The sequence below is a fragment of the Cygnus olor genome, chromosome 10 (assembly GCF_009769625.2).
Source record: "Cygnus olor isolate bCygOlo1 chromosome 10, bCygOlo1.pri.v2, whole genome shotgun sequence".
In the NCBI taxonomy this organism is placed as follows: Eukaryota; Metazoa; Chordata; class Aves; order Anseriformes; family Anatidae; genus Cygnus; species Cygnus olor.
In genome coordinates, this window is record NC_049178.1 from 13,357,854 (window position 1) to 13,384,446 (window position 26,593).

General features: G+C 39.5%; 1 long non-coding RNA gene across 7 annotated transcripts in view; it reads left to right on the top strand.

Annotated features, from left to right (window-relative positions):
- LOC121075590 overlaps positions 1-26,593 on the top strand; it is a 75,433-nt gene that overhangs the window by 16,086 nt on the left and 32,754 nt on the right. For 6 of the 7 annotated variants that reach the window (XR_005823050.1, XR_005823054.1, XR_005823052.1 and 3 more), the window contains 2 exons: positions 25,462-25,559; positions 25,956-26,061. This is a non-coding gene — a long non-coding RNA (uncharacterized LOC121075590). The remainder of the gene's footprint in view (positions 1-25,461; positions 25,560-25,955; positions 26,062-26,593) is intronic. The other variant, XR_005823049.1, reaches the window with a different exon arrangement.

Here is a 26,593-nt window from a genome sequence, read left to right on the forward strand (position 1 = left end):
AAACAGCTAGATTTTGAGGTTAGGTTTTAGAGGCTTATTGAAGTGACGTGTTCTTGCCTACTGCTTTGTAGAAGCACTTGGTTAAAAAGATATGAGGATACTGATTGTAAAACCATCATGTTATGAACATTAGTTAATGCTTCTGTCAGTCAGTTCTCTCTGGTGTGCAGTAGTCTCACATCAGAAGGCATTAATCTTACCCTGGCTGATATACAGAAAGGCAGTACTGCTCTTCCATTAAATCGAAGTGGTGCTCGGTCCTTCACAGAAATGCATTCCAGCCATGGCAGAAAGTAGCTCTGCTCTTTTGGCAACACACTGTGCTGCTGCCTTCTTGTGAAAGAGATTTTGACGTTTTACTAATGTGAATAAATCTTTATCTTTCAACACTGGAAAATAGAGCAGGTCAATCTGGCACCAAAACTTTCCTGTGATAGTGCCCCCAAATGAAGAGGACCTGAGGGAATTTAATACAGATAAATTCCCTCTAAAAAGCAACAATAAAAGCAAAAATTCTGTGCTGAAAGTCCAGTTCTCTCTCTAGTCTTGCTCCTCTAGATCACAACATTGTAAAGCTGAATTAGAATATCAGTTTAAAGTATTAGAGAAATTCCAGATGGTCATTAAGCTGTGGCATATTCTGATCCATGGCTTTGCTGCAGCTGTGGAAATTTTTGGGACAAAAGTCTCCTAATGCTCTGATCATCTCAGCTGGTGTATTTAGTGGAGACTCTCTACAACCACCACCTCCACAGTGATTTGAGCCTGATACCAGTTTCCTTCTGAGAGGGGCAATTTAGATGTCAAAATTGTGGTGTGGGTTCATGGCAGTGAAACCCAAGGTATCATAAGTGCTTCTGGCAATCCAGAACGGTGTGCCTAATCCCTCAGGAGGTGAAGGATTAAGTCATGCCTATTCATTAAGTTCTGTCAGCACTGCTTTATGGGCTGGTGTATGCAGTTTCCTGCTGAGCATGCTGGCAGCTCTGCATCCTATTCTGAAATGTTTCTCCCCATCTAGGCAACAGAAAGTTCAGGCCACAGATGTTTGTGTAAATGCAGCTACCTTTCAAAATACAGTCCCAAGACCTATGCAATTGTTTTTTTTTTATCATGCAAGAGAAAATTGAAGTGTACTGGGAGTAGAGTGGAGGTAATTTGAATGACTTAAATGTTGCAGAAAGTGTCTCTAAATTATTAAATGTGATCTCTTCTGGCATTAATATGATGGTAGCAGGTTTGTCCCAGGTTCCACAATTTCAGTGCGATTATAACCAGGTGTGTATTTGGGAATGTGAACCTTCACCTAATGTCACAGTAGCAATAGTCACACCAAGATGTGTTTATGGCAGCACATTTCTTTTCACAAGGGAGTCCTTTGTATTCATGGTACTTCTCTTTCTATGGTAGTTTGAGGTGAACATGAGGCAAGGGACATAAAATGAGTTTCTGCCATCGTCCCTGTGCCTTGTATGGTGAATCCAGCTGCAAGCTTAAAGGTTCTGTGGGTAACTTGATGGATGTCTGGTCCTGCAAGAAGAAGTGGCAGTTTGATATGAAAGATCCAGCTACGCAGGTACGTAGCTGTGCGCTCTTTGTTAATTGGGTTCTGCACAAAGCCAAATTGCAATGAAAGTCACTTGCACCTTTCCTTTCCAAACTGAACCTATCTATTACTAATCACAGGCCTTAGATGTAGTATTGAGTTTGGTTTCCTGCCTATGAATTGTGTGATCATTGCCCTACTTACTCATCTTTATATGCTAATGTTTTATAATACTTTATAGAAAAGCATTCATGGAGTCAACTACATTCTATTTCCAGCTTCAGTCCTGACAGCTTCTCATTATTGTGCTCACAAAAGCTTGCTAAGCATGACCTCCCCTTTAGAAATCCACTTGGACCGTTCACTGTGCAGCTTGTCTGAATAGTCTTCTGTGCTTTATCACTGACTTTAGGATCTTTGCCTCTATTACAGCTCTGTAGTTTTCTTGTTTGACCCTTAATTCCTTTTTAAGCATGGATGCCATGTAAGCTTTCCTCAAATGCTCAGCTCTATTGAAAAACAATTGCAGTTTTCTAGAGTGATGTACAAACCATTGCTCTTAACAATAGTGATATCACAAAGGCTTTGAGCTATGATACTGTGTTGTGTCCCACTCCCCCCCCCCAAGAAGCCCTCTTCACTAAAGATCCCACACAAAGCTGGGTTTTCTGCAATTTGGTGAGAGAGGAGATGATGATGATGATGATATGAAATTCAGAGGGATTTGAGCTACTGCCAGTTTTGAAGGAGCAGGTGCCAAAAAGGGGTGCAATAGAAACCCTAAATTACATACAACTCTCTTCACAGTATTTTTTTAATCTCTCCTCACTGCACAGTTCTAGATATATCTCCTCTGTGACTTCACATGGACCAAATTGTTTCTCTTTGGCTTCTATGAAACTATCCTCAGTTGCAAAAATCTGATGTTACCCCGCCTAGTAGATGCACATTTTGTTCTTGTGCAGTTTTGTCTTCCCTGCTGTTCATGAGCATAAATGAATACACTTTCGCTCTAGCACTATTAATTTCTTCTGTAGAACAGCTGATCTTTTTAAAACCTACAATCCTTCTTAAGGATGCTGCTGCCCCTTGGCAGCATCAAATATTGATGCTCCAATGTTGGGACTTAGTTTTCATTCCCTTGCACTCTTCAGGTCTACCTGAGATTTTCTTTCTCAATATCTTGAGGAGAGGAAAAAGAGATGATAAGGGAGCTGGTGATGAGACATCCCCCCCCAAAGCAATGAGATCTTTCCTGCCATGTGCTACTCAAAGTAGTCCTCCTATTCCGTGGCCCACTAGCTGAAGGCCATGGGGACATGGAAGAGCAGTATTTTTGGCCTTCTGTGGAAGGATAAAATTTCTTAAATTAAAAGAAATTTAATATTTTCTTAAATTCCAACCAAGTGTTAACTGTCTCTTATTGATTTGGTGCTGTCAGTGCTCCCTTTCGCTGTTGTGTTCTCTTGCTACTTGTCCTCTGAGAGGTGGAATTTATCACCTCGTAGGCAGATGGGGCATTTGGCAGGAGCAGGATCCAGATGTAAAACTTTGGAAAGTTCCCAATAGCAGCATCTGGGCTTGGCTCTGGCTTATTGCCTGAATTCTTTGTGAACTCTGAACAGCTGGCCATGGAGCTGCCTCTGGGGTTATCTCGGGGGTGGTTGCTACAGATCTGGCTGTGAAATCATATTCTCCTGACATACCTCTCCACTCGGAGGAAATGTACCCATACGTTTACATGCAGGAATGTTTTGTAGCTCAGACTTCAAATGTACTGTATAAAATATGAGCATGTATCTTTTTGTACCCACAAGACAACTAATGTGGGAACTGTGTGAGGAATAAGCTTGTGCGTGTACGTATTCATGTCAATGTATTTCTGTGCATGTGAATATGGTTAATTGTCAGCAGATTCTGTACTGCTCTGACAGCTCTGACTCCAAGTCAATGGATATATGCCAGCAGAATATTTGGCTAAATATCTCCCATCTCATGTAGCAGCAGAACACTGTAGGTTTTGGGCATGTTGCCTTCTGTCCGTTTTACTTAAAACACAGCCTTGCGCAGTTGAATCATGTTGCCTTCCTCACGTGAAACTTACTCCTGTGCACAGGCCTGATAAAGACTAATTTTTCAGGCTTAGATGGCTCCTAATCCAGTGACAGGCTCTCTTTGTGATGGAGATATTCACCTGTAGATAGCTTTCAGTGCAGTCAAAAGAAAACAAATGCGTACTGAGTCAGTATTTTATAATGTTCACTACAGCTGCCTATATCACGAATGGAAAATAGCAATGGTCTTCTATTTACAGTAAATCTTTGATTATAATACCCTTGGAATACTGGATGGGAAAATACATCTGTATTTCATATACATATGTGTATTTCATGTTTCTTTGTGTGTATATATATGTATTTCTCTGTTATGGTTAGACTTTTGAATTCTGGCACTTCAGGATACAAAAAACAAACATCTTAATTGATGTACATTTTCTTGTTTTTTAATTTGCCATAAATCCTGATTTGGACCGACTTTCATTGGAGTGACTACTTGTATGTAACTAACAAAACAATCATGCATATTGATCATATTGACTTCAAGATATTCTTTTCTGAAAAAAAAATAGTAATTGTACCACCAAAGTTTCTAAGGCTGAGATCAACCCTTCATCTGTAGGAACTTTTGGATTTAATCCAGTGTAAGACCTGTCTGAGGGTGGTTTGTATAGGTGCAGTTCAAAGCAGAGGTGGTGTTTACTGTACCCAATGTGTCAGAAACTTTCAGAAACTAGCCCTGTGTAGAAACAGCAAATAGCTTCTACTTGAATTAATGTATGTAAATATCAGCATAGCTGGTCTGAAGTCAGCTATATGCTGATGTACATGATTTACCTGAGAATCTGCTTCCATGTTGGGAATAGTCCAGTATATCTAAGATCGCATAGGAGATAAACATGACTTAGTGTGGCTAATGTGTGGGAGTTTATAATTGACTGATGTGTTTGAGACAAATAAAGCAAGAAGCCTTAGGGTTTTTTCTCTATTTTGTAGAAATCCTCTTTTCCTGTGGGCACTGAGAGAAGACTAGTTATGGTAAAGAAAGGCTGAATTCTAAATTTGACTACTGCATATTTGGCGTGCATCCATCCTGCCTTTATACATGCATGTACAATCAGAAAAATGTGGTAACTGGGGGTAAAAAGTAGCTTAAGGTGGTAGGATTTTTACTGCTAATTTCTACTAAATCATGGGTAGGTGTTTTCCGTTGGTATCTGTATGGAAGGTTTACTTTAATCTGAGACTGAGAGCCTTACGAAGTGAACTGGTCTATCAGACTGAACTCTAATCATAAGCCAACAGGAATTATGTTATATTTCTTCATGATAAATTGAAATATACAAATGTGAAAGGCAAGATAAGGAATACCTTTTGGCTTTTTTCTCTGTATTTCCTTAGACCAAACTTAATTTTTGAGTATGAGAATGAGAAGCAGTTGTTTAAACTCTGAGGTCATCTCTGCTAAAGCACGCATCTCAATGTTTTAGCATAGCATATGCTGGATAAGTGCTGTCCCCTGAGATATTCCGTCTTTGACATCATAGGAATAAGTAGTCTATACAGTAGCTTGTAATGCAGGTTCCCTGCCATCATCTCCTTTTGACAGCTCAGCTGTTATCAGAGATTTTTCTCAATTGGGGGGAACACATCTGTTCTTCTCTCTCCTTTTAACATTGAAGATGCTGTTCTGACTATCAGTTATCTGGTGGAGTTTGGTGCTTAAAGTCAGAGGCATCAGAAGTCATACCTTCTGCATGACCTCTGCCAGTCAGGTCAGGTTAGCGATTGCTGCATTACACACAGCAAGCGCTGGTCCTCCTGTTGTGGCTTCTCTCTCTTCAGTAATTACTGAGATCCATCTTTCTCCATTACCTAGTATTGAAAGTGCAGTACACATGGAAAGGGAGGGTATTGGTACCATGTGGAGCAGAATTAATAGAGGAATGATAAGGGAGAACAGTGTTTTCTCTATTTCAGAGTATTTTTCTGCAATTTTTGTATTCCTTTAGGTATAATTAAAGGTAATAGGTTTTATTTTTAAATTTTAGTACTGTAGCAGGTGTTTGGGAATGGCAGGCTGATATAAAAGCATTTTACTTCTCATGATGTAGCTTGGGGTCATACAGACTTGAGCAGTGACTGGAGTACGACATGATATACATGCACAGAGCCAGCGACCCAGAAAGGGTGATTCTTGCACTATTAGACCTAAATCTGTACGTAGCAGCTTTCCTAGACTCTACTGACCAGTTGTTGAGTGGTAAGTCCTGCTGATCTGCTAGTCACCAATAACTTACTAAACCCATTCGGTGGCTGGGACAAAGCGTTAAAGAATTTTTTAAGGCCAACAGTGTACGTGCATATCTAGTTTCATCACATACAGGGTCTAAAAAGCATAGAGCAGAAATCTCTTGTATACCTCTAAAACCCACTGTATACTCTCTGGACCTGCTTGGATTCTTGCTGTCTATCACAGGAAAGATGGATTTTCTGGCAGCCTCTTGTGATTTGTTCTAGAGAAATTCTGAGAAGCTACAGCAAAACTTTTTTTTTAGCTCAAGCAGTAACCACTAGCGAGTGTGATGTCTGAGCTACTGACAGACCTGCACCTACAGCTGAATATAAGGTAAAAAAATATCATTGCTGTTATTATAATGCCATTTAGTCTATTACTGGCAATCGGCCTTTTAAGAGCAATTCTAGGTCACTGACCTGTTCTGAACTTAAAATTTCGAAAGATCCGTGGAATTTTGCACAAAATCCTATTGTATAAGAAAAGATATATCCATTCAGGTTCCTGGGTACAGCAGGAACACTTTTTTTAAGTCATTCTCTTAATACCTTTTTAATAACGTCTATTATGGAGTATAGAAGTGCATTTAGAAGGAACTTTTTTCTTTAACAGCCGTTGCATTTTTGACAGTACTTTGAATAACAGAAATTCACTTTTCCCATGTCCCAAAGGACAGGGCACTGTTCCATCAGTGATATATCTTCAAATTAGATTTAGCAAATAAAAGTGTGGTGAACTTTTAAATATAAATAAGACCCATCCCTTGGATCTTCTTTTAACTGCAAACCTTCAAAGAAATTATATTTTTACTCCCAGCAAATTACCTGGGAGAAAAAAATGACAAGAGTAATCTATTTTTTTCACAGCTGGTTGGTTGGCCAGAGTTTCTCATCAAAGAGTACATGCTGTTTGCTCCCCAGATGGACAGGCTGGATGAGTAACAAATCCATGGAGCCTGGGACACAAGGTAGAAATTATACTGCCTGTGCTTTTAATCTTGCACAGCTCTGCTCATTGGTAATTGCACGTGGCCAATTTCCAAATTAGACTCTATCGGGACAATATCCTATATCTTGTCGGAATAAGTCCCATTAAGTTCTGCACTGGAATTAGGCCAAAAGCTTGAAATAATTATGGGAAACTTATTTTTCTGAAAAAAGTTGAAGCCATATAGTGGTGGCAATTAGACATTTTTGCAACATCAGTGGTAAGTGCAATTCTAGCTACGTCCGGTTGGTCCTTGTTTGTCTGTCTTGCTCGGCCAGGGTAGGAGGCACTGAGCAAAAAGTGCATGAAGTTGGGAACATGATCGCTGTCTGGGCCCATTGTTCTGGGGCCTCTGCACAGTGCTGGGGCAGCAGTGTGTGTTTAAACAGTGCCTGGCAAATTCCCTGAGGCATGGACAAGAAACTCTGCCTGTACCCTTCCACTCAGCTATTTGGGTCACATCTTGCTCAGCTTGCTTTCCCTTTAATTTAAAGCATGTTTGCTGTTGTCCTCGTTCTGCCCAGGGATATGTTCCTACTTTACTAATCAAAAGGCACTGAGATTTAGGAGCCTTTACTGTGAGTCTTATTAGAAAGTCTGAATTACAAAGCGATTCCATACATTAGCCCCAACCCATTGCCTTGGGGGAACCAACCTCCCCCCTTTCCACTACAGTGTAGATGATAAAGACCTGCCTTTTCCTCTTCCTGTGCTTTGAGATACCAAACCAGAGCAGAACCATCTCAGAGGTACACTAAAATGCTAGTGGGCATATTTAAAAGTGATATGTCTAATTTCTAAAGAAAGCCTTGGGGCAAAATGCTTGTCTTTTACTCTGGTGTAATCCTGTCGACTACTAAATCATTATACTTTTAAACTAAGCATGTAAACATCAGACTCCAAAATCATTAGTATAAGACTTGGAGGGCTGCTGTCAGGGATGCCATGGTAACTGGAGCACTCTGCTTCCCTCCGTCATTTCCACAGGAGCTAGGGGCTGGAGCAGAGATGGGCACGTCCAGGCCGGTGGCCATCTCCTCCAGGGATGGTGCTGGAAGGGGTCTGATCTCTCAGCACAGCTCAACACCCTGAACGAATGCAATCCTCTTTTTCTCTCCTCTTAAATCTTACACCTGCAAATCAGGCTGGTGCATAAATCCTATCCCAACTGCACGGATTAAGTGAGATGCCTGTGGCCACTTTTTCCCTGGGTACTTCTTGCCCTCTTAAGCCACGCAGTGTTGTGCTATCTCCCCTTTCCATTAGCCCCTGGCTGAATGACAGGTTTGTTGGCAGATGGGGACAGGCTGAGCACTCAGATGTGCAGGGGCAGTGTGGCAGCCTCGTGCTGCATGAGGTGGCTTTAGGCAGAGGAAGGTGAGTGCTTGCCTACAACATCTACTTTAATGGTAGATGAAACCTCCGCAGAGCTCTTTGCATCTTCTATTCCTTTCTGTCTGTTTTGGCAGTGATCTGTGTGTGGCAGAGGGTGTTTGAACCTGGGTAGGAAAACGTCAGATTAGGAAAAATATCATCAATCTATTTAGGTGTGGGTGGCTTTTTGTTTGTTTTGATTTGTTTTCTTAGACTCTCCTACTGAATGGTGTTGGTGCAGTGCCTCCCTCTGTTTTACCTGGTGTCTGGAAGTCTCCTGACATGAACACCTGCTGGGCTCATGCAGTGTCCATGAGACGTAACTCAGACTAGCAGGAATCTTTGTGAGCTGCCCTTTATTTCCCCACACAAAGAGCAAAGCTCAATTTCTGCTGTGTGCCTTTACTTGAGGATTCCATTTCTACTCCTGCCCTCTTTGCTCTCTTTCTTGCTCGCAGTCTCAGAAGTGAGTGAGGTGGATACAGCCATCTTTTTGTGTAAATAAGTGTGCTGGTAGTATTTCTTGGTAATGTATTTCAACGTGTACTTCAATAGACCAGTTATGTAGTACATAAGTCCTGGGCCATAAGACTGCAATCTGTCTTGGAAGGGTTTTGCTGATAGTTCCACAGCTGGGTGTGGAACTGATTTCATGTAAGCCCTGTAGTCTGCTTTATCTTCAGTAACCTCCTCAAACCAGTTGATCAAAGGTAATTTAGATAAAGCATTTGTGCCTCTGCTCAACTTCATGGTCAATATTTAACTGTTTAGCTATAATAAAGATGCCTCGCTAACTAGCGCACACAATACACAGCCTGCTTGAGTACAGATTTGTTGCTGTACCCTAATGGTAATTTTTCTCCTCCATTAAAAAAATAACATAAGATTGTATACAGAAAAGAACATCAGTAAGCAGCACATTTGTATGGACGTGGGCAGAGAGGCTAAACCCAAAGAAGATCAGATTAAAAATACCACATAATTCACACGTAATTGGAAAAGTGAAAGTTTTTTGGTTTTAACTCTTACTGTTGAGCAAGAGACTTAGCATTTCCTGGATTCCAAGGCCAGGAGGGTCTACTTAATCTTCTCCATATCACTGTCCAGGAAATACCTTCAGCAACTTTCTATACATCTATACAAAGACATTCAAAAATATATGTATTGCTGCAAGGCTGTTCTTGCTGCCATTCTCGTACATAGAGGGAAAGCTCAAATGAAGCATGGAAAAATGTGGGTTAATGAATGCCAAGGAAGCTCAGTGATCCTCATGGGTCTGCATGCATGACTTTAGCAGTCTGGCTTTCTGGCTACCATTTAAAAAAACAAAACAAAAAATATGGCCAAATTTAGATGTTATGGTCATTCTCTTCTTCCAGACCAAGACTGCAAGCAAGTTTCTTGTGGTTGTTCTAGCAGCCATGAATGCAGGTCCAGTCTCAGGGTTACCCTGTAGTCAGTTAGCTCCTAAAGAAAACTGTTCACAGTGAACAGATTTTGGAGCACATATGCCTTAAACAGGACACAACTCACAGGTATGTGACACATCCAGATAGAGATCCTGATGAGCCTATGGTATACTAGCTTTTTCTCATGGTTCAGAACCATGTGCTGGCAAGTGCCCAGAGAATGATTGTCTTCCACTGGGTCATCTCTTTTCTCATCCTGGGCTCCAGTAACCAGGTCAGACCAGCCTGAACTTTGTGCATTTGAGAGAGAAAGAAACCTTTAATGTGTTGCTTCAGTATCAGGAATTGATTTAATTATCCCTTCTCATTTTCAGCTCATGCAAGAAGCACTCTTTTTTTTCTTACTAATTTAGCCAGAAACATCACAGGCATTTTTATGGTCTTGTTACAAAAAATGTCTTAGCGGCAGTCTTGAATATTCTGTGACTACAGTGGTGCGTCTATCTTGCTACATGTGCCAAGGCAGCCAGCTGGCTCCCGGGAGAATTAGGGTCAGATGTAGCCCCTTCATAATGATGAACAAATAGGGTTTTTAATGTGAGCAAATTTGGGCTGAGATATGAAGCAAGGAAACAAGCCATTCATGTATGAGCTGTAGCATATTCCAAAGATGCAAGGAAAAATAATTGCAGCTTAATTCATTGGATTATTAATACATTTGGTGGGATGGTAACAGAATTGCCACTGTGATTTATCAGCCACACTTGACAGCAAATGCTTGTAAAGGCTTGGCAAAATGTGATGGAATCTATAGCAGCACCACTGACCCTACGGCAAAACCATGGTCTGGTCCAAAATTCATTGCCAAACTCTTTAGCTTCAAGGAAGTCACAATCTGAAGGCCAGGATTTAACTCAGCATTTTAAAAAGTGTGTCCCTTAGTTTTTCAACATGAACTAGAACATTTGGGTAGCACTTTGTGCAGACTTTTGTTACAGCCATACAGCCACATGGAAATATATGTTGGACTTATCTCCAAGCCAGAACAGCACCAGTAACTTCATCTTATTTATGTAAATGCTATTACTTATTAAACACTGGTGCATTTAATCATAAGCAAATCTTCTCAGCTCTTCTAAGCCTCTTTTAACAAAGGAAGGGATGTTGCTTCATCTGTCAAAAAGCAATAGGAAGAACCATTTCAGGACATGATGCAATTCCTTCTGCCTTAAACAAAAAGCTTTTTTTTTTAGCTCAGTTTCTCCTGAGCTTACATTTATACTTTTATTTCAAGAGCCTTGGCTTCCTTGAAGGGTTGTTCCATGTAAGGAGAGTTGTTCCAGTCAGTGTCAGCTTTGATTCAGAAGGTAATATTGCATGGATCCAGGAAGTTGTGGCCTTTCCCAACAGTTGGTCATCTATTATTTCATTACAGTAAGGTTACCAAATTGATGTGTCCTGGCTAATTCTTTTAATGCAGCTATATAGCTATCTAGTGTTTCATCAGGCAACTGTGCATGCTGTCTCCGTTGATAATACTCAATGATACCATTAGCAGATGGCAGAACATGACCTACCTGTGAAATTTGACCCACAGTGTTCTTCTCACAGTACCTGTTTTCTTGGGGAATGTCTTGAGACATGCTTTTATCTTTCTGGCCTAGCACTGCAACCGTGTTTTGTTTTCCGTAGAAATAAAGGAAGATATTGCACTGCTGGTATTTGGCCTTGTAATTGCTAGTAACTAGTGAAGAAAAGAAGATTTGCTGTTAATATTAATTCTTACCATTTCCTCAAATGAGGCTATAATGATGTTTGATATATATACATATTTTTAAATAGTGGCACAGGAGCTATTTTTAATTTAACAACTGCAGTATCTTTCCTTATATTTTTCATTAATCTTCATGTGCTTAATTAGTTGCTGTTCCTCAGGGGGAATATTTGACTAGAGTAGAATGTAACCAATGAAAGCTCCTGGATTACTACTGCTGAAAATGAGAGGGACTAAGTGCTAGAAGGATATCAAGCATGGCTAAACCCAATGTTTGTTCATAGGTTAGCCCTGTATGAATGGTTGCATAAGTAAAAAAAAAAAAAAAAAAAAAAAAAAAAAAATCCATATTCCATATCCACTGTGGGATTTGGACTAGGCCCTGCACTTCTTTACTTTTTTGCTGAGGATAGTCTTTAAAATCATTAATCTACTTCTTCAGAAGATTGCATCCATGACCTATTTCATATGGAGAGTACGTCTGTTACTGCAATGTAGAATAAGGACTTACGTTGAATATTAGCTTATGTGAGACTGGATATAATCCTTCTCTTCATTGTCTGGAAGCAAGAAAGAATGTTTCTCTCTTCCCCAGCATATGGCATTAGTGGTCACTACAACAGAGCTTCTTCCATGCTGTGGTAATAGTATAACAGATACTCTCATCTGTGTGTCTTCAGAAGAATAGGAAATAATGAGCCAGATTCACTTCTTTTCCAGTTCCATTGAAGTTGGAGGAAATTATATCAGCAGGAAGTTTGATCTCATGCATGTTAATTGAGCTCTTTTCAGTTCAGTGCTTTGTATTAGTTTAATTTTAAAATTATAGCCATAAATTGTGCCTAGCAGTCCTATACCAAAACCTGCATCTACTGCCAAGCACAGCCTCTTGGGTCCAGTTCTTGCTGCAGCAGACTGTCACTTGTAAGGCACCCTTAGACTTGTTTTGGGAAAAACTCATTGTTCAAATGACACCGTTTTCAATTAGTGTGGTTACCTGCTAACTGTGATGTGTACCACATTTCAGTGCTTGACAAGCCCTGTACCTCTTAATTTAAGAGTAATGTGGCAGAAGAATGGGAAGCATATGTCCGTCAGAGGAGACCCAGGCCTTGTCACGGCATGGAGGCCGCGTGTCCTCAGGCAGGGCTTTTCAAGTGAGATTCATAGCCTTAAGGGACCTGGTAAACAGATGCTAAGAGGCTTTGATTTGGATTGCTTTCTCGAGAGATGGCTGCCAACCTGAGCTGATCTGTCTGGCTTACTCTGTTTTCCTTTCCTCATATGCAAGAAAGCAGCTGGGGAGGAAAAAGAGGAGGTGGCATTGCTGGAGGCTCTAAGGTACAAAGCAGCTGGCTGTGAGGCTTTGGCAGTAACAGGGAGGAAGTGAATTGCTTAATTGGAGATGAACTTCAGTGGCTATTGTTCAACCCAATTCTTATGAAATACTCCACAGTTCCTAGACTGAAAGCCCTCATTTTTCTGGTGAAAGTGTCTGTTTTGTTTAGTTTAACTGAGCTTAGTTCCACCTAATTTTATCTAATCAATCTCATGTTATTGTATTCTAGATGCATAAGTGATGTTTTCTACTATATTGCTTGCTATTTTTACAGTATGTACATTTACAGTAATGAACCTCAAAGCTGAAACAGATGATAACAGTAATTGTTTTTTAGATATGTAATAATTCATGAGTATTGCCTACAAAGCAGGTTTTTGATGGTCTTCAGGGGTAAACACATTAAAGCCAGGTACTTATGAGTTCTTTTACAATCTATTAGTGTAATAACATACTGTAAAATAAGCATCTTCATGATTTAAGAACATCTGATATTGGTCCATTAACTACCTTCATCTTCAGTTCAAACTGTCAGTGGTCTCCGTGTCTGGGCATCATTTATTATTACAGCTGAGAAGCTACATCCTGTTTTATGAAAGTGACCAAGACCGAATAACATACTAGGATTTTAGCTTCTCTTCCTCTGAAAATGCATCGTGCCCCATTTGAAAACCTTAACAAATGTTGCTCTGTGCCAGGTTGTGTGCTGGTATGCTCATAGCTTAGTAAAATTACATGTTGAAACCCTTAATATTGTCATTAGCAGTTATTTCCTCTTTGTACCAAGTAATTGCTTATCACCAAAGGAAAAAAATATTTTCCTCTCGTTTATTTATTGACATATCAAGGGTTGCATTTGACAGTGGTGTTGTTATACACATCTGTTTCTGTTTAAATTAGGAAGATTTTAATGATACCTCAAGAATTATTGAAGTAATTGCTTAACTAGACTCAGGGAATTCCCTATAAATGAGTGCATTATGTTTATACAAGATTTGTTTAATCTAGGAATTGTGTAATTAGTTATGTTATGCAGATGAAAATTAGATTTTCTTGTTTTTGTCGTATTGTGAAACTACAAAGACCTCTGACTAAACAGTCTTCATCATGTTATGATGAAGATCATAATTGAATGTTATCATTATTCTTTTGTAGGTAAAGTCCAGCTTTGACAATGTGCAATGTTACTCTGTCTTGAGAGAAACTGAAACTTTAAGATGTGCCTATGCTTACAAAAAGCCCAAACAATATTCATTTAAAATAGAGGGGTTTTAAGACTTCACTTGCCTATTCTGTAGTTCTAAGTAGTGATGTGTAAACCATATTATGAATAATATGGAGGGAGCAGTCTGAAAGTTCTTAACTTCTTTGTTTCTTGGTACAATCTTAACATTGTATTTCCATATAGTAAAACCAACAGTCATTACCTTATGGAGAGAGACCCATTTTCCTATATGGCCCACTTCTGTGTCCCTTGCAATTGGTCTTGCAGGTTAAGGATATTATCGTGTGTTTGGTTATTAAAGGGCAGCAGAAGTTTCAGAAGGTCTCACTGTCTTCGGTGATGGTATATTCCTGTTTGTCAGTCTTGCAGCATGGGAAGACCCCTGTGCTTTGTGAAGCTTCCTGTCATGTTTTGTCAGCATGCAAGAACTACAGTTCAGAAAAAGCAAAAGCAAAAATGTTCCAAAGCTGTAAGTTATGAAATGTTTGGATATCAGCCATCAAAATAAATTCAGTCAAAACCATTGAAAAGTAAACTTTTCACACAGCATTTGCACAGCCCATGGGAGCTTTCTGGGTTTTGGATCAGCTGCTGCAGTGGGGTTCTAGTCCAAGATTTTGCCAATAAAAACAAGAATGGTGTACGAATGTGGATCCACATTTGGGCTTTTTAAACTTTCTTCCATCTCAAAGAGAACGGGGAAATGTTTGGAGCTATTTTTATTTATTTATTTATTTATTTATTTTGACAGCTCTGTACACTTTTGGGGAAAAAATATTCAATCTTACCTTTGAAGAGAGCAGAACCGTCCTGAGAATTAGTGATGAGGTAGTCCAGGAAATCCGATTGCTGGGCAGAGCTGACCTATTGAGCATAGTTGTGCACAAAAGGCTGATGATTTTCAAGTATGATGACATCAGTTAATGTCTGGGTTCTTGGCATTGTAGACTCTTTGCCTGTAAGTAAATGTATTTGAGAATAGATTAGTTTGCAAGCACTTGAATTGATTTAATGTGTGTTTACTCTTTAGATATTCACTGTGGCTGTTTACCTCTGCAAGATAAATATTTAAAATTGCATTTGAACCTCACATTAACATTTATATTCATGTAATTATAGTTTCCTTTTGTGAATGAGACTTACCTATCAGTCTTAAAGCTGTAACAAGAATGGGTCTATTTTCGTAACTTTCAGCTTCTCACGATGATCTGCCATAGGGCTAAATTAATTTTGTGGCATGTTTACTGCTCATTCATCATCAGAGCCACAGGAATGAAGCAGTCGTTGGGATAGAAAAGCATTCGTATTTTGTGAACAGTGCCAGGTTGACAGGTCTTGCAATGGAAATCCACATATAACACAGTACAACCACCTATTCCTGGGCAGTGAACCCCTATCAGGGGAACTGAAATAAGGGTCTCCAGGTCCAAAAGCATGACAGCTGAACAAGAAATTGGATACAGACATTTATTTCTTTCTGGAGCTTGTCGCTAGAAGAAGGCAAAAGGTTTCATAGAATGCCTGCAGTTTTCAGATTCCAGCAACTCTTTTGGTAGAAGCAGAGTGCAAACCTCTTCTTCATTTTCCCCTGGGGCAGCCCAAGTAGTGACTTTGTCATGGCTCTTATGCATACCAAGTTTGTGTCAATGACTTAGGAGTAAGGCATTCTTCCTCCACCATCTCTCTGGCTGTTGATGTACAAAAATACACACAGTAACTAGAGTAGTATTCTTTCCAAGAAGGGATAATCTTCCAATCGCTTTTTTCATCTTGGAGTTGTGTTCCAGAAGCACATGTGCCAGTGGCTGGGCCATGGCAGGGTTTAGTTTCTTCAAGGTTCTCTCTTGCTGAAGAAATCAGAAATCCCCATGTGCTCAAACTAGATTTTTCTTTCTCCTTTACTGTGAACTGACCTAAATTCATATTTGCACTTCAGAGTTTAAAGTCTTTCTCCTTTACAAAAAAAATCATCTTTCTTTCTAATTTGCCATTTAACTAATTAAAATTATTTAATGGATAACATCAAATATTTTTTCCTAAGAATTACTAATGCGGTTATGTAGCTGAACAAATCTGAGCACATAAGGAAGCAGATGCTGATGAAGTTATAAGAAAATTGATGAATGTCATCTTTATAAACCATTTTTGTGCACTTAAAATAATTAAATTATTTTTGTGCAGAGAGAAATATTTATTCAATATGTCTGAAAACTATTTCCTAGCATTTTAATTTATTTTGATTTGTTTTTTAGATCCACAGAAATCTCAAATAGGTTGTCATATAGGAAGGAAACATCTGATCTATAACGGAAATGTTAAAGGAAACAAAAGGTGTTCAGCTTGCATGGGACTGCACAAAGGAGGGTTTTCACCCCTTACTCTTCTGGTATGAGATTACTGTTGACAACTTCATGTTTTGGACCAGGGTGTAAGAGAGTCATTCTGAGTGCATGAATCTGAACTAGCAGCATGTCTACATGGCACTGAAGTACTATCTTATAGGAACTTTCAAATTGCTTGTTGTTTACTATTTAGGACTAAAGAAGAAAAGTTCACTGTTATGGAATTTATAGAAATAGAGGTGTCAGGACGTGCTGGGCCATTCAGTTTAATTTCCTGCTCTAGACGTGCTAGTAGCCGGCAGTATGATCTTTGTACTCTGTTCAGCTTGACTCTAGCTAGAACATATCAAATTGTAGTCAGTGCCCTGGTGTAGCTGGATATCAATGCAAGTTTATGATCAGTTTTCTTAATTTAAGTTTATATATCTTGGTACACAAAATAAATCATAGTCTGTTTTCTACAGCACAGAGCACACCTCTGGCATCTTATAAAGGATAGCTACCAGTGATGGTGGATATTTCTGTGGGACGTACTTCCCATGTTGGGCTTCATGTCATGTGTGATATGATTGAAATATGTTATTGTGCCTCTTCAACACAGATTGAACACTGTATCTTGGGTAAGGACAAATCATTGTTGCTTTTTCTTTAGAGGAAGATGAAGATGCTTTAAGGCTGGAATTTTCTCATCAGAGAGGTCACTTGAGTAACCAGGCTTTAGCTTTTTTTAGTTTTTTTTTTTTTTTCTGGAAGGCTATGGAAACTGAAGATCTTGACTGAAACAGATTACCTTATGAGCAATGAGAGAATAAGAGATTGCGTTATGAGGTATGAGATAAGCCTTCTTATTTCATAAAATAAATAAGGTAATATATTTAGAACAATAACATTCAGAAGAATAGATACTTCTTGGACTGAGCTTGTTTGATATTTATTGTAGAGAGCGCAGTGAAGCTTTTGGGTATGTCTGCCTTTTCCAGTACTAATTGCAGGTGAGAACTCTTATTCTTCCCCAAGGGAATGGACTTGCCAGGATAGCTGGAGTTGGTAGAGTCAAGCTGTGAGAAGTATAGGAGCGGCCCTGCTAGTGTGCAGGTGTCTCAGGTGACCGTTTCCCTCCATTGACATTAGTGAGAAAGAAGTCTGGTGTTGGTCCATTAAATCTGTGCATATAAATCTTAATGACTGACTTCAAGACATAATTCTGGAAAGCATCTGCAGCCAGGCAGCAATTAAGTCCAGGATGGGAGCAATGACATGATTAAAGTTAAGCACATGCTTATGATATTACTGTGAACAAAGCCAGAGCTGATGGCTACTGCGTCACTTCCGCAGGTTTGAGCTAAAGTAAATAAATGGTAGATGAAGTGTCAGCCACACTTCCACTTCTGGGTTTTAAGTGGGTCATTAAATCCTACTTGTCCATGCTTTAGTGCTTTATTGTTACAATTGTACTGCTAGGATAGTAAGAAAGGTGAAAAACAAAAGGGTTGTTAACCCCTATAACTAATTTGCCTGCTAGCTCAGGATGAGTTTTGGTGTTGAATGCTTGATATTTTGGTGAGATTTAGAAGCTGACGTGGAAAGTTTTGCAGTCAAGAATCTGACCAAGAGTAGTTTTGTCATCTATAGGTAAGTAACTAGCCTAGACAGATCAAAATCAATTGCAGCAGATATAAGTGCAGCATATAATACTATATCCATAGCATTTGCACAGTAATGGATGTTGTGGTTCGCCAATTCTGAATTATTTTTGGTCCTCAATTTCTTGTAACGCTAGAAAAAAATCATTAGGAAACACCAATCTCTTGCAATGAATAAGCACTTACGCCAAGTACTTTGCAAAACAATTCCCTCCCACCCCCTTCCCAGACATTTAAAGTTTTGTCTGTCTTCAAAACATGTCAGAAGAGGTTATGATATCTTGACTATTCTTTGCTCAAATGTCTTGTGATGAAATGCACATAAGTTAATTTTAGAACAATAATATCCATGAGATTGTTGTAGGAGTTTTGAATAATACAAATTATGTACACTCTAATTACAGAAGTGTAGAAACTTCATGCAGAACATAAAAATAACTTTGAATATTGATTTTGAGATCTAAGACCCATAATGTAATAATCATATGTTTGGACCATTATGAAAATTAATCTAAAATCTAACTGTAATTACTCAGACATCAGTAAAGGATCTGGTTATTTAGGGCTAAAAGAGTCAATGGTAGAATTTACCTTAGAGTATCTTAGAATATAACATTCAAGAAGATATCTGTGTCAAATGGAGAAAAGCACTGACAAGTAAAATATTTCTGTGGCAGTGTATCTTTGAAAAGAATGCCAAATTAGATTGTGTTCCAACTCCACTGATAATACATTTTATAGTTTCTTAGACCTTTGATTCCCAGTTGATATACCATGTTCAGTGAGATGCTCTCAGTACTGACCTTTCAGCAAATACAATTCCACTATAATTCACATTTTACGCAATACAAACTTGCATTTATCGCTATTAATTCCTAAAACAGTGTATAGAGAATATGAAATAGATGAACTGTATTCTGGGTAAGTCGAGAGAAATCACATAGATAAGCTTGGGAGATGTTACTGCGTTATATCACAAGATTTATTGTACAGTTCTCCACGCATTGTATGTTAAACAAAATTAGTATTAGTGAATTAGTGGTGGCAGACAAATGTGGCATAATTATGAACTGCAAATGGTAGCATTGTCCTTTGTTACTTGTGCATAGAAGTCATTAATAATAAAGTCATACACTGAGTTGTGGGGGCTGAAAGTGCTTTAAGAAATTATAGTACGTAATTACATCTTCACTCTTTTGGGGTATTTTTTCCTGCCTCTTTTGAATGTTTTATTAATTTTAGCTCTTTACAGACAATAAATATTAGTAGCTCTTTGATTGCGAGCCAACTCTTATTAAGTGCAGTGGTCTAGATCTTCTGCTGGTGTAAACTGATACAGCTTCGTAGATTTTCAGCACCTTTACCATCATACTGGAATGTGCTGCTTTACACCAGCTGAGTATGTGCCTGAGTATAAGATTTAGCATTGAATTGGAGCTGGAGAAAAGTGTTTTTTGTTTTTTTGTTGGCATTTCACAGAATCATCTAGGTTGGAAGAGACCTCCAAGATCACCTAGTCCAACCTCTGACCTAACATTAACAAGTCCTCCACTAAACCGTTAAACCACTAAACCCTTTCTATGAAGTCTGTGGTAGAACTCTATGTTCTGTCTGTATGGAAAGTGGCCAGCCCTTTGGAAAAGACGCCACAGGGCAAAGGCTTGTCACTTTGCATTTTCATTTCTGGTCTGCAGTTAGCAGTGAATAGCCTGGAGGGCGGCCTGAGGGGATGGTGTCCATTGACGTGAGTCAGTGTGACAGACTGGGTGTATTCGAACATACTGTCTCTTGGCCTGAGTGGAACTTTGTTGGTTTGTGCCCCTTATAAGGCAGGTAACAGCCTTCTGTCTTAGCACAGACACCTCTGCTTTCCTTAGCCACTCATCCATCCAAAGCAAGAGGTATTTTGAACTCTGGTTGAACTGTAGAGCCAGGAAGGAGCTCTCCACTGCATGGGAGAACACAGACCGCAGAGAGAAGTCTAAGATCAGGATGTGAAAATGCTGTGAAAGGGGTAGTCTTCTGAGAGCAAGGCTGCAGTGCCACTCTGTGCATTATTCAGGAGGTAGAGGTGGTAACCAAATGCCCTATTACTGTTATGTGACAGTTGAACACATATAGGTCAAAAGAGAGTGGGGAGATGACTATAAAAAACGTTTTGTGCTAAACAATATCACTGCATACTACAAGGGCCAAAAGTACTTGAATGAGATATAGATTGCATAAAATGTCAAATGTTAGATGCATTTGTTGTTGAGTTGACATGCAGTGCTGCAGGGTAGTTACCTCAGGTCAGCTCAGCGTGAGCAATGTGTGAAGTGGTGGGGAAACTGGTGACCTGCTTGAACAAATACTCTCTCCAGGGTTCACTGGAGGTTCAGAATGACTCCTATCTAAAGGGCAATGTCCTTATGATAGTTAAGCCAGTGGCAAAACTCTCATTTTCCCAGATATCTCTCTAGACTATAGTCAGAGAAAATAACTTCAAGCATCAGTTCTCCACGGGAGCCATTGGTGAATTTCTGTTATTGTGCTGAAGATCTTCCGGCACTGATATTTTCTTCCTCCACCTGACATGCCCTCATACTGATCCCTTAGAGTCTGCAGCTTGCTAGAGAGAAGCTGCTGGAGATGCTGCTCAAAGTTCAGCCAGTTTTGAGATGGTGATGTTGAGCATTAAGAACATGAGATCTGTCTTGATTTGTAGGTGAGGATTCCTAGCACGTCTGTTCCATTCTGCTCTTACTCAGTTGCACAACTGAAATGTGGCCTTGAGAGGAATACTAAGGGAAAGTTGCACTGTGAGAAAAACAGTAATGCTAAGACCCATGTGGTTTTAATATATTTAAACTTCCAAATAAAGAAATGTGCACAGCAATAGTTTAAAAATCATTTTCATGTAGGTCTCTTCCTCCCCCACTCCCTGCGTGTTCCCCTCTCATTCAGGAGAGGTAGTGTTGGGGTGTCATCTTGTCTCGTCACATGTTGGTGCAACTGGTGCAGTTCTGTACTGGATGGGGATGCTCTATGGGAAACAAAGGCTTTGCAAGACATGGTGTTTCACCTGGGAGCAGGTAGTGTCTCAGTGCTCCTGTGTTACGGGAGGGCCATATAATTTGGAACCGCTGCTCTGAAACTGGCAGCATCTGGCATCAGCTTGGTTTCCATGGATTTTCTATTCTGAACAGCTTTGTCTGGTATGGAAAGCAGTTGTCTTTGCTCAAAGCAGACATCAGAAGAAAGGTATATTTTGTACCAATTTAACATTTCTGTAGTCGTTACGTGACACAATTTTATTACCCTATATCAACTGGGTTCTAAATGCAAATTCAACACCTTATCAAAATTACTAAACAACCAAATTACAGTAGAATTGGGCTAGGTAAATGAGGATGGCAAATTCATGAGAAAATCATCACTTAAATAAAAATTAACAGAGCATCAAAAGCCAACTTGATTATTGTATAACAATTAGCAACAGTTTGGGTAAAAACTAGTAGTGCAGTACAAAATGTTTCTATATACTCTCAGCTACAGCAGGTGTATTGCTACCACAGGTAGCTGAGGACGGCAGATGAATCTGTCAGAATACAGGCATGTGATAGGAAGTTAATCTGTGCACCACCAGATTATTTGCTGAGTACTTCCTAGCTGTCAATTTTAAAATGGGTTAATTTTCCATGAGCTCCCAAATAGAGCAGTGCCCAGCCTTCAAATCTTTAAGCTGACCTTGGAAACTCATATAAAATCCTACATGTCTTGGCCCTGATTCTGCTTTCATGTCTGTTCTAATTTGGATTATTGTCCATGTGTAGAGGTCACTTGAAACTACAGGTCCCTTATGGCTGTGAGGATTGGAACTAATGTATCTTATCACAGGGTATAATTAGACATGAAAGGCTAATTTAACTATGTGAAGGTTAATCTAGGTTAACCATTGTGGTGTTAGGGGAATACTCAGTATAATGGGGGGATACTTATGTCAAATAACATTTGTCAGATAACCTTAATACTCAAAAGTAGTACTGAGGTATATCTCATAGCTAGTTTTAAGGAAGAATACTAACTGTACAGTAAAATATATGCTGCATGATGTGGTCCTTCTGTGTAGAGAGAGATAAGTCAATACAGGTATTGACTAGAGGCTGTAGACAGAAAAAAGGAGTTAATGGTGCTCTTGCTATAAGTTTCAATATGTAAATAAGATATTGGGTGTATCCAAAGCGACCTAAACCTCCGCCAAAGAAAAAACCTCTTACCTCTGACCTAGAGATAACAGAGCAGAGAGCTTTGCTTTGAAGCAGTATTTAAAAAAAAAAAAAAAAAAAAAAAAAAAAGCCGGGGGGGGAGTCCAAAAGCTCCAGAATAGATGGAGGTTCATTTCTATTGAATAGGGATGTCTACCTGGTAGTACTGGGCAACAGTTTTCAATCCTCTACCTGGAGGATTAACATAGCTATGTCCTGTTAAAATAATTGGACATCACGTGTGTGTGTGTGTGCATATACTAAAATATATATTTGTGTATGCAGATTTTTCACATGTTGCTAGAAGGAGAGATCTTTAGAACTCCTGAATTTCTGTGGAAAGCCAAAGTATCCAAGAGTTTTGAAGTGGCTTGTTCTGAGAACAGGCATCACTGGACTGGAGAAAACAAACACACAAAAAAAACCCAAACCAATTAAAAGTCCTTGCGTTAAAATTTAGAGCTCTGAAAACTGAGACGATACCAATTTGTTTTCATATATAGCAGGAGATATGGCAAGGACCGCCATAATGAAGCATAATGAGATTAATATTTTGCTACATTTTACTTTGTTGTTAAATACAGTATGATAAAAGCTGCTCCCTGTGAAGGAAGAATGCAAATGGGTTTGGAATGCATTAGCACACTGCTTTACTTATTAGGGGACTATATTATTTATATGGACTGAATTCACCCAAAGATTTTTTGAATGTACATAGTACTTGAACTACTGCACAGCGCAATTAAATTGAAACCTAGGAGGGCAATAACCTTATTGGAAGATTACGTTTCCCTTCACTAAACCTCAAAGACTAAGACAAAGAATCACTTCCAAAGATATGCCAGTCATAGGGATAAAGTACTTAAGCAAGGCATCCTATGTGTGAGTTTGTGAGATTAGCAGGTCTTTATCTGAAATTATTTCATAAAGGGAACCCCAGTCCAGGGCTAACCCGGGGGCAGGATAGGCATTAGCTCTGGTCCTTATCTGTGCTTGGCCAGTGTTGGCTGATTTGTGAAGTTAGCCTGCCCCCTTGGAATTTAAAGCCTCCATTTTAATTATGTTTAATCTTTCCCTACCGTAGATCCAGCTGTATAAATAATTTAAAAAGCAGAAAGCTTTTCCTCAGTAATTAATGACAGGTTTGTTACCTACTGTAACAGCCTGAGGCTTCACTTCCCTTGCATAGTTCTGTAACAGTCTCATGATTACCTAATATAACAACCAGCCTCTATGGCTTGATAAAATTATAATCAGTGGTTTGTATCAGGAGTACTTGAAGGCAGTAGAGTTGGATGTATCTACTGTCACTGAGAAAATAGCTTGAGGAAGAGAGCAGCAGCCTGTCGACAGTTTTCAACTACTCAGGAAATATTGTAGGTTACTGAGATCATTGAGGCTAACCAATTTCATGTCCAGTCAGTATTTCACCACACCTGAAAGATCACAGAGACCTTTTGAGTAGACAGAACACCCAGGTAGCAGTGGTAATAATAAAAGTCTTGCACAAAAGCCCCTCACCCTCTTTCTTCTGTTGTCTGCTTGGTAAGGGAACACACTTCTTCCATTAAGTGTCCTGTGGATGTGGGCTTCCTGTGGAGGACTCATTGTCCTCCTAAATCAGAGAAGGTCACGTCTTAACTGGAGCTTCTCCTCCATCAGGTGTTAGAGAGTCACTCTTGCAGGGTCTCATCAAGGGACCTTGGGTTCCTCAGATTACAGGAAAACACAGTTCATCTGTTAAAGCTCAGCAGTACTGCAGTAGCCCATGTGGCATTGAATATGTTGCCAGGTGTTTGATATCTTTACGTTTTGGTCTTAGCTTTTTGCTTGCAACTAAACTGGAGCCTGTTTCGTGGAGCTTGACATTTCTGTGCTCCACACTCCCTGGTAGTACTGAAATGATGGTTGGATTTCCAGGAGCTTGGAGTAACTCCTCTCTGCTCATTTCAGATCTAAATAGATGATGACAAATTTGGAGAGTTAAAAATCTGTGGAATCCATAATATGCTGTGATCTGCTGATAACAATGACAGCAGTTATGTTTTGGCAGGCCTGCTTTGGGGTTCTTAAGGTACTGAGAAACTGTTGGATGTGTATATGGTTTCTTCAAGACTTTAAGTGAATTGGAAGTTTTGGAAAGGTGAAAATCCTGAGCTTTAAGAGAGCATGTTCACCTTCTGCCATCCACATTTTTCTTTCTTTTCATGATGGGTGCTTGAATGCAGGTACCCAAGCATGGCCAGTGGCCTGACCTTCCTTTGTTTATGGGCTCTAGAAAAGAATGTGCATGACTCCATGTCTGTGTGAGCTGAATGAATCGCTGCTCACACGGTTTCAGCTGGAAGTTATGCTTTTAAAAACTTGATGGCCCTTAAAGAGTAACTCCTTTCTCATTTAAATTTTGCTACCCCATGCGTCTTACTTTCAAGATGATTCAGGCTGCTTCAGGAATAAATGAGGGATGCTGAGAACAAGTCATAAGAATTATGTTATCCTGATCTTTTGCTCCTGACAACCTTGCTGATGTGCAGTGAAATATAAAGGGTTTAGAGCATGATTCACTGTTAAACATTAAAGAGAAAAAGTTCAGCTATTCATAAATTAATGTTAAATCTGTTTTCTGCAGCCATTGTAAGGCTGGTGATAGCTCACTTGCCTGTACTCAGTAAAGAGCAATGCTCTCTAAAGAATCACATCACATTGCTTCTGCTGGCAGCTATTAAGAAAAATATTTAAAATACCTCTTAAAATTGTATATGTAATTCTTGGTGAAGTGACATTGCATTTTTTTCATAAAGTCATCACTCTGTACTTGGACTGGAGTTTGTGACACACTAATTAACTCTGATTTAGCACAACCATTATTTCTGGAGTTAATGGTTAGTGAACATTGTCTAATATTATTATATAACCATTAATATGACTAAGATAAAAAATGAGTTAAGTAAAATGGGAGGAAAGTTAACATGGCAGTTTGGAAATACAAATAGGAATTTGAGTTTCCCAGCATTAAGTAAAAATAAAAAATCTGCACAATCCACCTTTATAAAAACAAGGCATGAGGACGGACAATTCTCGACTTATTAAAAGATTCAGTTCAGGGTGAAATTCAGTCCTTCTTGGGGGGATAGCTCCAGCTCCATGCATGTTGCAAATCTCATATTGCTCTAGTCCTTGGTATTAGGTAGTGTGTAAGAGTAATTTTTTTTTTTCTTCCAGGGAGTTTGAGCCCTGAAGCCACAGCTTTCAACGAGGGGAGGGTCTGCACTGCCCCCACTGAGTGGGTCTGATGTGGACTCTTCTGTCTTGGTGCCAGTGTAAGCATTGGACAAGCAGTTTCTTCAGTCTTCAGACTAATGTGAAGGCATGCTGTCAAGTCATGTCATGACTCCAGGGTGAAACAAAAGCCTGCTTGAAGTCATCTTTTTGCTGCTCTGCCATCCCTGTGCTCCTGAGAGCTGCTTCTGCAGCGTGCTATAACTGCACCTTCTGCCTGCCTACCTCCTGGGACTGTGGAAGGAGAGGCAGAGGGTGGCATGTCTTGGCTAGAGAAGGCTTCTGGACACAGGGACATTTTGGGCAGAATTACCCAGGGAGCCCAGAAGGAAGGCCCTTACTGGGGGGCAGCGAGGGAGTAGGGAAAATGTTAAAAACAAAATTGGCACATAAAAATGAAGCTGAGATGCCATTTTTTTTCTTTCTTTGCTTTATAGGCAGTGAATTTTCTGAGACCTGATACTGAGACATGGAAAGCTCTCTTTCCCGTTTCCCTCATCTACACAAGCTGTGACTTAAAGAGCAGAAAAAGCAGTGAGCCTGGTAAGTGGCCATTAAACCAGACACCTCCTGCCTCTCAAGGATCAGCACAGCAAAGTAGGACAACGTGGAATAAATGTGGCACTCCCACCAGAAAGATCCAATAATGCTTTGGGGAAAAAGATTTAAAATGTTCTTTTAATAATAAGTCTTGTCGATTGGTATTTTTCTCTATTTATGAGAAAGATTTTGCCTGCAGGGAAGCTCTTTGCTTGTCTGAGTTCATCTAAGAAGATTAAGCTCCAAAAGTTCATGACTAAAAAGCTCATCTGCTTTCATCTTTATTCCTCACCTGAACATGTAATCTGATGAGGGATTTCTGTATAAATATATAGATGGGTTTTGACTTTGGCTGAACTAAGCCCAAGACTTATCTCCAACTAGCAGGAGGTGGAAACGCTGCTGAGATGGTATGTTTGTCAGCAGGAGTTATAAACTGTTTGTGCGCCAGCACATTGACGTTGTCTAAGGTTTGCCTTCAGTCTATGCCAATGGGGAAAACTCTATGAGCATAACAGGACCCACTGCAGGAACA